At 41.3% G+C, this 12,490-nt stretch overlaps 1 protein-coding gene across 7 annotated transcripts in view; it reads right to left on the bottom strand.

Annotated features, from left to right (window-relative positions):
* Positions 1-12,490, bottom strand: part of LOC111243940 (uncharacterized) — a 253,678-nt gene that overhangs the window by 121,787 nt on the left and 119,401 nt on the right. For 2 of the 7 annotated variants that reach the window (XM_086979974.1, XM_086979973.1), the window contains exon 1: positions 4,599-5,367. The exons of the other annotated variants lie outside the window; for them this stretch is intronic. The gene's annotated coding sequence lies outside the window, so the exon portion shown is untranslated. Of the gene's footprint in view, positions 1-4,598; positions 5,368-12,490 lie in introns of those variants that run through there. 7 annotated transcript variants of the gene reach the window in all.

The following is a 12,490-nucleotide window of genomic DNA, read 5'->3' as shown; positions in this document are numbered from 1 at the left end:
AACCAGCAGCAGCTTTCAGCTATTTTGTCTATAGACGCTTGATGGGTTTGTTGATCCCAAAGTCGGTTCTGTGTCGCTGTTGTCTTAGTGCTGTAGGTTTGCGAGGCTATCCGAGTTTTGGGGGGCTATGTGTGATAGGAGCCGGACGGCAGGAGCGAAGAGTTAAAGTCTAGCCTACTATTTCGTATAGCATTCGCTGAAATCGCCGACGGATGAAGAACGGCGACGAAGGTGATGGCGCTAGCGAGGGGCCCCGGGGGCGAACAGGGCAAGGAAAAAAGAAGAAACTAGCTCTGAAGAAGATCCGATGACGACGGACGGCTAGCTGGTGCGCCGCTACGTTGCAGACTTCTCCCTGTTTTGCTATGTCGATATTGCAGAGAGAGCTCAGCTTGCTGCCCAGCAGCCATAAAATATTGATCAATAAGGGCGTCGTCCTCATCCTGGTCGTCTGAGCTAGGTCGGTCTGACATCGTTGTGTTATTACCTGAGGACAGACCATTTGCGCTATGACAGCAGCCAGCATGCAAGTGAACGCGTAGAGTGGCGTGTGTGTCGAGAGGGTGGCGTTCGATTGACGGAAGGGTGACAGCGGCGCTGAAGCTCTGGCCAAGGCTTGGTGTTGTTACGTCATCTAGCCTTTTCGAGACAGAACAAGAAGGCAGACGGCCTCGTCGGCCCCTGTAGTTGCTGTTGCAGAAGGAAAATTAGACAGCGCAGAACCGTTTTGATGATCTTCTATTATGGATACAGTATGGCGTGGTAATAACACGATGGTTCCTCAGCTGATTTATAGGCGACCAGAAACAAACGATGCGACATGTATGTACAACCAGAATACATAAATAGATATTATTATCTACGTGATATCCCATAAATAAAAAATAGATATGCAAGATATTACTTGAGTAACATTGTATGACATTGTCGTAATAGATATTGATGTGTCTCTTTGCTTAAAAATAGAAGCTTCGTTCAATGATACTAACTACGTGTCTTCTTGTGGAAAAAAAAATCGAAAGAAGTCTTCATTACATCAATTATTAAAAAATAAAGTTGAAGTTATTCTATTTTTTTTTTCGAAATTTCGATACGGAGAGCGATCCCGGAGAAGAATCATAGGAAGTATTTAGGATTCTATATCAACGAATAGGGAATATAAGGAGATAGCCAGAAAAGTGTGTAGTGTCAATTTCGCAAAAGATGTCATATTCGCCGGCGGCAACACAGTTTGGGTTCTTTCGTTCTTCAGAAAATAAAGGAACAAAAGCGTTGATATATTCACCGTAATCTTCTGAACTCTATGGAAAACAGGGTTGTGTGTACTGAAGAGTGGAAACGGCCTCCTTCAGGCGGATTTTTGAGCAACCAGGTTTGGTTTGGCAAAGCACGGAAGACCCTACGTGAAGTTCAAGAATCACGTCGCTAGAATGGTCAGAATTCAGTGCAACGAAATGCATTGAATGTCTTTTGCATAGAGACGACCCATAAAACCTCGTCATAGGGTAAAATTTTTTTGCACAGATCTCAGTTGGGGTTTGTTCTTTATATATGCGTATAGGTTCCAGGTAGAAGTTGCATTACTACCCCAAACATCAATCAGAAATGCAAAATCATGACCAGACGAATGGTACGGGCTGTGTCATGGTACATACAGATAAGTATACGCATTCTAGACTGGGTATCCTGGCACCACGTTTCTATGGACATCTCTCGAATAGACATGTACATCCACCTCAAGCTTGAAAGCGTATCGCAAACGCCTGAAGATGCGTTATATGTTACAAGAAAAGAATCGAATTTTCGAACCAAAAACGTGACGTTTCTTTTAATCGGCTTAAGTCATCCATATTTTTTTTAACCAGCACGTTGAAATATTTTAATGTCATTGCGTACTGAGGCGTACAGATTACACCTGAGTATTAATAACGGGCAAGTTCTTGAGCGAGTTCGGCTTGCGTGGGTAGAACTAGTCGGGCCACCCGGTAGCAATTAGTCGAACAAGAACTTTAAGTTAGCATAAAATTAACACATAAGTTTACTGTATATTAGATTAACCCAGCTTAAAGTTTTCAATCCCTATAAAATGTCTAGAATTTACCTATCCGTCCAACGATAGGCTCGAATTAGGTAGTAATTTGATCGCAGACATTCGAAGCGCGTGTCTGTTACTAACAGGCGACAAAAGGCTCGTAAGAATAGTAACGGTATCGAATAGTGGCATTCTCAGATGTGGACAGACAATACAGCCAGAAGAAAGCTAGAAAAATAGGACGAAGGTTGATACACGCGTTATAATAAGTATTTTGTTTCGCTAAAAAGGCTGAACTAGAATAAGATTGTTCCGTATCGAGCGCTACTCTAAAATCTACTTTGAATTTTCGCTTTGAGATTCGAGTACAATGGTTTTTTTTTGTTGTTCGACTACGTAGATTTCGGTGAGAAAAGTGTGACCGTGTACAAGCCAATCAGTTGACAAATTAACTTCATAGAAAGTTATAATGGATGTCTTAGGACAAGTTTCAGCTTGTAGACCTTGCAAAATCGCTGTAGTTAACAATTTTTGTATTCACCGAAGGTCGCAATAGACCCGATCGTAGACGACTGACAAAAACGTCTCGCGAGGTAAATCTTATTTTCGGAACTCAATCCGACCGTAACAACGTTCCCAATGGGTTAGCTGATTAGAACGGTAATTATAGCAGGCCACAATACACCACATGCAGGACAAACTGGTACCTAGGTATGCAATCATCATGAGTAAAACCTATACTTTGCTATAGGTTTGCTTCTACACACCAACTGGAAACAGATTTGACCTATTTTTAGAGCTAGTAGATGAAAGGGGTCATGCAAACATTGTCGACTGTTCGACAGGTTTGTCCTGCAAAATCCAATACACAGCATATAGAACGTGGCATAGCGATGCCTTGACTGAGGGCCTACCATCGGCTAACTGTATAACTGTTTTCTAGTGAAATTAACATATTGCGTTTACGAAAAAGATTTTACTAGTAATCCTGATGCAAACACCTGCCGTAAAGTAATCTCTCGTAGATTTAGGGGTTACAAGCAGCAAATTTGTTGGTTTTCACTGCGGTTTTGTGTGAGTGTGATACCTCGGCATTTCGAAAATCCGATACGATGCCTTTGTATGCTTTATGTGAACAGATCAATGGAAAATCGTATGGAAAAGACATGTTCCTATCACCTGTAAAATTCTTATTAAGCCGACTACGCTGGTTCGACTAAGTTCACCCGTTGCTTTAGACGTAATTTGCATAGAAAGGCAATAGGCGAGGGGTCCTAGTAAAAGATATGGCAAAGGTACCTCGTGAAACCTAACTCAGCGACTTCCTTCTTTGTTGAAACAGCGTCATCCCTTCTATCGAAATAAATGCAACTCCGTCTCGTCATAATGAAAAAGACAACAACGAATTTTCTCAATATAAGATTGGTTACAGCGGTGTCTTTTGCTTGTACACCTGCTACTTCTTCGATTGATAGATCCGTTCATCTCTAATAATGCATAGTTTTCTCTGAGTAAGTTTTTTCGTACGTAGCCTAAGGCAAGTCAGATGACTGATAGCTAAGAAGACAATGCAAGAAAACCTGCTTTCTATTCTCTATAGGAGCGCATGTAAATATTCCAACATCACCTAGCTAATGTTTGTGGGTTAGCGGAGATCCTACCAACGAGCTTAACGAGGAGCCGTTATACTGCGTGCGTCTAGTGGATGGCGTTCCGGCGTCTTTGTACATACTTCGAAAAAAACAGCTGCCGAAACTGAAAAATATGACACCAACTATATTGTGGATATTGTAGCTATCTTCAGTAAGCGTTTAAAAATGACGTGCAGGCATAAACGGCGGAGTGTAATAAGTACAAATGTTCGCGCTTATTTATCACACGAAGAGTGTTCAAAAAAACTTCAGAGACGGTAGTAACCACCGTTTAGAAACAAACAAAATTTTACGATATTTTCAACAATATCGTTGAACCTAGAAAAAAAAGTACGTGTATGCTCTATAGGCATATAGGCATGTATTGCACGTCACATAAGTAGCTCCTATATGCAAATTATTGTCATTTCCATGCACACATTATTTCTTAAAATTAATCTAATACCAACTAAAACATCCACTTTACGCTATTTATTTTAATTTTTTTTCTTAATTAGGCTTAATCAACATTAAGTATTATTGTAGACCAATAATTTAGGTCCAAAGTTCAATAGTACGTGTTTTCAACAGCGCATTGAAAATCGATTAATTTGAGATTTAGCAATAGCAAACCAACTTCGGCACTTCTGTTTTTTTCAAATCACACATAAATGCGCGTTTAAAAAAGACGAATTCGAAGTACCGGCAAGCAAAGTTTTTTGACAAGCAGGTCAAATTTTCTCAGCGGTTAGAGTACGCTCCACGTACTTCTAAACCGCCTATCAACTCAGTGAAGCGGTTAGTTGAAACATAGGGCTGATTGCCATACATGCTTCTGCTTGTTAAACTAGCAATTTCCGCTTTTTGGATTCCAGAACAACACCAACTGGCAGTCTGTAGTCTATCAAGCTCAGCCAGATTCCTACTCAATTTACCTTTAGCGCTCCTTCTTCATACCCTCTTGTACTCCTGATCCTTTTTCAGCGTGACAGGATACGATCCAATGTTTTTCCTCCGAACAAATTCCAAATTCGGAGCTGATACAGCTCGAGTGTATGTCGACATTCCAACTAGCTCGTATAGCTACGTCACCCACTGCGCAGCTAACTACAATAAGCTCATCACTTTTACCCAACGTCTTAGGTTCCCCTATCAATTCGATTTTCCCATGGTAGAGCTTGTATTTTACGTCACTTCAGGACCTGCTGTTCTTGATAGGCGAAATTGGATGGGACAGAATGCCGGAGAGTTTTAGGAAAACCGGGACTGGAATGCACTCACAAAGGAAGGGTTCTTGCAGATGTTCATGCAATCGCCGAGCAGCCAACCCGGTGGTGAGCGGCGTAGAGCTCCTACTGCATGGCCTCCACCGTCTACATGACCGGTGCCTGCACCGCTGAAGCTTCTAGTGCTCTAGCCTTAGCAAATGTCGCAACTTGCAGGAGCACTCGTAGCAAAAAATGCGGCTCTGCGAGCTCTCCTTTTGCATCGTTGTCGTCTATTTTTCTGACCGTTGTGCAAATCCCGTTCAAATTCTACGTTGCGGTTGACATGTCTATTGGTCCTTACCGGCGCTTTCCGGCCCGACACCCGTTGCCTAAACAGGCACACTTTCGCTTGCCGAACAGGGATAGTATCATCATCGTGGCTCGGCCGTGCCGGTGTTCCGGTGTACCCAGCAATCAGTTTTGTTTACGCAACTCCGCAAGCAGAACGTACGGCCAAAACGGCGTAGGCAAGCGTCTGCCGATTTGAGAGTGAGCGCGGTCAACGGCCGCGAAAGAAGGAGGTGGTTTTTTGCGCAGTGTGGATTGTAGCTTTTTCCTATTTCTTGGTCTGTCCCTGGTTACTATTGGGGCATCTACGAATGATAAAAGCGGGAAAAAATGCAATGAAATGGCAGACCGTGGGTTTCAGAGCGCACGAAAAACAGTCGGCAACGGAGAGGGAGACCCTGGCACTCTACGAGTCTGGATCTCTAACTCCGATTCAAACTTTTTTCGGCTTAAAATTACGCGGGGACCGAGCCAATGCTACTCCGGTTTCCGAGAAGGACGTCGGCTAAAATAGATGGGGAGAGAAGGAAGGGAAAGGGAACGAACAAGCCGAAACATTTTGAAAAGTATAAAAACCAATAGGATTAAATCCGTGTTCCGAACCAAACAAAAAGAAGAGTAATTGCTGCGTACAACGAACTTGTGCACGCTTAGATGCAATGTACAGTGCAGTAAGGATAGACGACAAAGGAAACACATGTAAAGTGATTATGAACAAGCGTTCAGTGAAGACAATCTTACAATCACACACACACACACACATATATATATACAGTGTGACACATCTTAATTAAACATTTTATATGGCTTGTTTTTAAGGCTGTACTTAAACGATTTTTAAGAAAAGTTTCTTGCATGCTGCTAGAACTATCACTCCTGACGACTATGATTTTTTAAAATAACTACTATTCGTCGAAAAAACAACTTCAATTTGAAGCCTAAGCCTCTCACTAATCATTTTCGAAATCCTACTTAAATTTACGAAATACTTTGTCAAGCTATTTTGCTAGGCGTAAAGTGGTACCATATCGCGTAAATACGCTACATGGATGACATTTCAGTAGAATTAAATTCTGCGCTGACAGCAAACCAAAGCTTCTAAAAACATACAAACAAGTTAAGATCTCGAAAAGGCTAATCGTTGCAACTTTTCTAGATGGTTTAATCGATAATTAATATTCCGCTTTCCACAATGACAGTTAATTTTTGCATAAAAAAATATAGATGAACCAAAAAAAGTTTTTTGACCTTCTTCAATGAATATTTGAGCCCTGTAAATGTAAATCGTTTTGAGGATCTTTCGGTGTGCCTCCTGGAAATCCACCTTGGATTTTTTGGAAGTCGCGTGAAAACTACCAATAAAATAGACCATCTATTTTAGGCAAACAAGAAGTTATTAGCCCCGTTGACGTTTCGCCCAGCAAGAAGTCGGCCTGAAGACGATGCTCGGTTTTCGACATAACAATTCTGTTGCTTATTTTTAGAAAAAAACTACCGTTCGCTTTGCAAACATACACCCATCACGACAAACAGAGAAAAGCAGAATAGTGAACGCAACACCCTATGATTGCACAAGAAGTTTTTGACGACGTCTTTTGACGCGAAAGACCAAACAATATTTTAGATCATTATCGTTATCTCACCTGTTTCCCTGCATACAGATTGAAAAAGTATCTCATTAGCTCAACGCAAGCATTTATGAGCCCTTGAACCTCCATAGCTTTGCTTGATCTTCTTATCTGCTCTCCACTTGATTTAAGCGTAATGATTTTGATCCGTCTTCCTGATTGGTACACGTTAACAGATTATCTCAAGTAACGCTACAGAGACGCACTATTTTATTCCATTCTGCGGCGCATCGTCTTAGAAATATCGTTTCTGTATAATTCTAAATGATTAAATGCGAGGTAAGTCATCGATCTGGAGAACTAAGATCGACCTGTGACACTGAAGAGTCCCCTTGTACGTGAGCTGACTCGGCTGGCATGCGACGTTATCTGTTGGTGTGATAGCTTCGTCAACGTTGATCGAAATTTTCCAGATTAAATTAGCCATGTAGACGATCATTCATACGATTCGATCTAATAAAAACTTCAACAGAACAGATTGTCAAGGTGAATTATTAAACGGGTCACTTTGTGGCTGTACGAACCACAAAAAAAATAGAATAATAGGCATCACTGAACAGCGACGTGGGTCACATTTCAAATGGTCAATGATAGAGAGTTACTGATTCATATTTTAGCTTGTTTTTTATCAAATAAAAATCGACTTGTTTGTTGGAAGGGCGATGTTGGATGGCTTTGTGTCTGTGATATATGTACCTAGAGCTGTAAGAGGTTGGTTAACCACAATTTATTGAATTTAATGCGTTTCTATTCAATGGATTACTGGTACTCTTTTTAGTAATTGCCAATGATAACATGCGAATACCTGTAACATTGCTCGACAAGAAAACTGCAGTATGGGTATTTACTCAAATATTTGCCAAAGAATTTAAACTCAATCCACTTTTAAATAATCGTCAGTAGTTTTAAATATTCTTGACTCATGCGTAATTCTACGGATTGCAATTTTTTTTCCTAGCATAAAAAGACCTACTTTCTTATAAATCATTCTACCGTGCACACCATAAGCTGGTTTATCTGTGCACCTATTTCTAGCTAGCGATAAGATAAAAAAAACCTGGGCTAAAAGCTTATTTAATGTATTCTACGAACGGTTAGTGTATGGTTACCTTTGCCAATGTAAATGCTATGGTAATAATAGTAATTTTCTAAAATTTATTTGGAAAAACTATCCATACAGAAATAAGTAGAAATAGCGTCTGGCTTTGTACAAAAATTAAATAGCAATATTGTTTAATAGTAACGAATTTAGTGGTAGTGTTACAGAGTTCATACAACAACGGCCATATACGCGTACAGAACGGCGCTTTATTATAGCCCGTAAACATACGTTTTTATCGTATAGGATAGACCTGATCGCTATAATGTGCTCGCAGATCGAACATCCGACATAATTTTCGGGATAATCTAATAACACCTAATCTATATTCGACGCCAGCAAAGACGTACGCAGTTACCGAGCTGCCAGGAACAGAGAGTCAGCCTTGGCAGGCCCTTTTTAGTAAAACAGTTATCTTTCACAGAGCTGCACGCATATCTTCCGTGTGTGTGTGAATCGAACTAAGCCAATACCGTTCAGTAGAGAAAATGTATGTAATAACGTTTATCTTTAGTCATTTTCTTACTGTCTCCTTGGAGCTAAGACTGGAACGTTTCCCTTCAACTAACGTTGGACTGAAATTGATTTTCCGTAATTTGCGTAAAATGTAAATTCTTCTTTAACGAATGTACGTAAAAGCAAGATTGAATAACGCTTCCTCTCGCAGTATCCAAGTGCCTACTTCTTTCTCCAATTGTTAAGCATTTTACTCGAAAACGCCGCAGATTATAAGTATTTTGTAGAGTATCTTGTGTTAGACAGACTAGTATTATGATAGCGTACATCCAAAATCGCGTGTGGTATTACTGCGCATCTACTGACATCAATACGACCACAACGTACATTTACATACAGAATATCCTCTTCAAGCCATTTGGAAAAGGGCAGACAAACACGTATTTCGAGGACTCATGTGCTCTTAGAATTTCCCGAATATTACGGAAAACTGAGGAGGTGGAGGTGGACCACCACGGGAGTGTAACACTTTCTGTCTAGTCTACACGGTATATTTTACCATCATTCAAACTTAAATGCGCTGCGATTTTCATCACAACGTAGCGATCCAATAGAGTGTTTTCATGCATCTCTAGATGCACTGTCTCTCACAATTTCACTGTCCACAGGGGCATGACTCCTAACGATTCGACCGACTCCTTGGAATGACATCCATGGAGCCTAAGCGGCGACGTCTAGCTGAACTGCCTTTTCGAGCGCCTGCTGAAATCTTGCCGGGTGTGACAAGACGTGGTGCTCGATCTGTCATTCGCATTTCCGGCAATGTCACGAAGCTCCGGGCGTTCATCAGAGGTGGGATTGGCCGGGAATTGTTTGTCTGGTTCCATCTTACGGGGCTGTTGTCGGCTTTGAAACCCCAGATAAGATCTAAGACTTTGCGCGTTTGCGAACGTCTACACAAACCTGTCAACTTCGGGAGTTAGAGTTTCGCGAGGTGGTATGAAGCACAAGGCGCATAAGCTTCCCACGTGTAAAAGCGCCTCGTATTCAATAGACCAATCCGATGACTCTATGGCGATGTGTTCTGTCACAGGATAGGGAGCATACAAAACGATATGTGGTAGCTAAGGAGAAATCGTAGCTAAGATGTGAGACCAGCCAAACCATTAGGGCGTAACTGCGTACGGTACAGAAAACTGAGATAGTCGAAGTGCTCATAGTTATAAAAAGACGGTAGTTTATTTCGCTCCAACATAGCTTTATGTGACTTCCGTTCAAAGGGAGTTGGAGTGGGAAACGACGCAACATTCAAGAACCATTGTGCCCCATAATGGGCTAAACTGTATAACAGTGCCGCGTGCTTCGAAAGAGAAGACAATCAAAGGCATACGGAAATTTCAATAAAGGATTTATGTAAACGATTTAATAAGACGGACCGAACCGTAGACGATTGCTTAGGTACATCATCAAATCCTAAATATGCTGTTTGTGCGACATGCAGTGAAGCTAAAATGTAGAAGTATGTATTTTGTGTATCGTGGCCCTTTTTAACATAGCTCGCAATTCTCGACAAAGCTGAAACAAGCTTGTTTAAAATCAAAATTCAAATTAGAATTAAAATATAAATTAAGCAAAGGGGTACTAATGTTGGATGCGCTCGCATGTATTCCGTCAAATGGCTTATGCCGTCAAATAACTGGTCGCAAAATGCTACCGAATTCACGTGAAATCTATTATTTATTTGCACGTATCTTAAAAAGTTCGTGTTATAAATTACACTTCATATATAACTCTCTCTCTTATTTCTTTAGAGCCACCTCTTAACCGACAAACGCCAGTAGCTGCGGAGAACGCACTTCCAATCCTCTCTACACCTTGGCCATTACATTCCTATAGAAAGCCTTTCAACGGTCCCGACTTGTTAGGCAAGGCAGGTCACCTACTTGTACAAAGAGAGAAAGCGCCGATGCCCATTGAAACTGCTAGGCACTAAGCTACATTTGCAGATACGCTCATTCGGTTGACTGCGGATGCATTGCTTGAAGAAAGCGCAAAAATAGGTCAAAGACGTAGGTCACGTACTACGTTATGCGTAATCTCACATTAATTCGAAGAAAGCTCGAGAACAGCAGTGTGGCCTGTATGGGGCATGTTCAGTTACAGTTTGGTAGTCCAGTGTGCTGGCGATTTAGAGCTTAGCTGCCCAGAATAAACCCGTATCAAACCGGAACAAGGATCCGCAGATTTAATATAGCATCTATAATTTACAAAACGACACGACTATCGCAACGATTTGTCTATCGATAATAACGTTCCAAGACATCAAGTGATTCTAGTTATTTCTGAATATTGCTCCCACAATTTAAGATTAATATAATATAACTACCTTTGAATGTCATTGAGCCTAGACACAGTGAACAGTACGCAATACGCGAATCGGCAGTTACAACAATACAAAGTGTGTACACAATGAAAAATCATTTTGTAAAGATCGTTTATATATAGCCTAACCTAACCTAACCTAAACCTCTTCATTAACTACGCGTTTATGATGTAAATGGCATCCTTGGTATAGATTCAATGGAAGCATCGGTAAATCTTCTGACAGTCGACACAGAAGCTTTGTCGTCTGGACAATGAGGGCTGTACTATTGTAGGTGTCTCGATTCGCAGCATATGTATATATATATATATATATATATAAGTGTGAAGTCAAGAAGTGGGAAATTCGCAATGGGTCGTCAGTTGGGCAAAGGCTAGAGGATGGACTGGAGTATTGCTCATCCGCACAGACGGAGGTTGGGTTGGTTAGCTTACTGGGAAAGTCGTGCTGGTGACCAAGCCTTTCTTACCCTGTTGGGGCGAGCTGAGAAGTAAACCGGTGTCAAAGCGAAGTCGATTTGCTTAATGATCGCGCTTGATAACTACGTTCGCCTAGGACGAACTCAGCCTCTGCTAGCCTTTCGTTGACATACGGAATATACTGCGAAGATTAGGCGTTGGCCTGCTGACTCGCCTATACACCAGCTAGATAATAATTGGATACTTTACCCAACAAACCTATGCTAACATACGCTTATAGCTGTGCAGGTAACTAGTTTTCATTTTCAGGAATAATTATTACTAGTGTTACCGATGTATTTATTTGAAGCAATATATCACGCACTCGACAGCTACATCAAGACAAGCGCTAAGTTGGTAATTTAAATTTAACTTTGCAAAAATATCGCTACTTTCACGATTAGATTAAAGGCGGTTTCTAAGCATATACTGATAGGCGCGTTAGTAAAAGCGAACTATAAGGACTTTTTAGGATATACGTGTAATAGGTCAGCAGTGATTTCGTTATATGACAGATTGTAAATTCTCAAGAAGTTCGAGTTGAAAACTTAAGTAAGTAAATCTCCCTATTTAACGTTACCCATATTGCTGAGTTGGCTATGGTTGCTCACACTAGCTTAGCACTCCCATGACGTTCTGACCCATCCACTAACGCTTATCTAACCTCCAATAGCCATAAGTCGAGTAGGGTAACGGCGGCGTTAAGCAATAATCGTACTATCATCTTACCTAGCTTACTTCACCATTTCATGGCCATCTATCGACAGCATAACAGTGTAGCTTACACCGATGTTACCACGGGGACGTTTCCAAGCTGCCTCATCCGACATTTAACACTATGAAGCTGGTTTGCGCTTTTGACGATTTACGAATCGGCTTCAACGTGCCACCCCACGCTACGGCCCCAAGAATGGACCGCACTCGCGACTATACTGACCTGTTACTAGACAATAGTTGCCATTTCACCGATGTTTGGACATGGTAGTGACACAGTCACGTCCACCGACTCTCGACCGTCCCAATGAATACCTCACTTTAGAAGAGCTAAAAGCCAATCTCGTCGTCGCCGATAACGGTAGATACAGAAAGGTTTTATCGACCGATGCAACCCGCTGCGGTTTCAGTTAAACAATTGATCAGGCTTATATTACTTATGTATATCTGGATAGGAGTTCCTATAAGCAGCTTCGAGTCAGCTATGAAGCGTACGACTATTGGCTGGAGTGATCAAGTCTTGCTGGGAAGCC

Source organism: Varroa destructor, unplaced genomic scaffold (assembly GCF_002443255.2).
Source record: "Varroa destructor unplaced genomic scaffold, Vdes_3.0 BEIS01000002.1, whole genome shotgun sequence".
Taxonomy (NCBI): Eukaryota; Metazoa; Arthropoda; class Arachnida; order Mesostigmata; family Varroidae; genus Varroa; species Varroa destructor.
Note: the sequence above shows the minus strand (reverse complement) of the source record. Positions and strands in the feature narration are given on the sequence as shown.